The sequence below is a fragment of the Penaeus monodon genome, chromosome 19 (assembly GCF_015228065.2).
Source record: "Penaeus monodon isolate SGIC_2016 chromosome 19, NSTDA_Pmon_1, whole genome shotgun sequence".
NCBI classification, from domain to species: Eukaryota; Metazoa; Arthropoda; class Malacostraca; order Decapoda; family Penaeidae; genus Penaeus; species Penaeus monodon.
This window is the reverse complement of record NC_051404.1, coordinates 3591570-3592123: the sequence shown is the minus strand read 5'-3', so window position 1 is coordinate 3592123 and position 554 is coordinate 3591570.

Here is a 554-nt window from a genome sequence, read left to right as displayed (position 1 = left end):
TTTTTTGCCAAACGAAGTAAAACTCTGCAGACGGGACGGGCATTATTAAAAAGTGCCTGACAACTTTATATTACCATTATCATTTCCAGTCATAAAATGAAAGAGTTACCCATGGAAGTCAAACAATTTTCTTTGATACACACATGGCGTCGTTTTCTTTTATTTCTTCGTTTTCTTTTATTCCTAATCAATAGAAAAGGCCTGAATGGTGCGAGGCCTGTTGGAACCACTCGCAGAATGGTTAGTCGAAGTAAATAACCGACTGAGGTGTTTATATAGATAAAATCTGATTAACTATTAGCCAACAAGAGATATTCATGTCTTTGAAAAATAAAGGAAAGACTGTTACACTATAAGACGCAGGTTATGATGACATATTCTACTGGATTATATGATTTTTTTTCTGCTCTAGTTAATTCAAACCCATTTCCATAATTTTTTTAATGATTTTGAGACGCTTTCATCTACAGTTCTATTTCTACTCTTCTTTCCTGCCATACCAATACAAACACTACATATCTACATTACTGTAATCGTATTCCTTTGCACACACA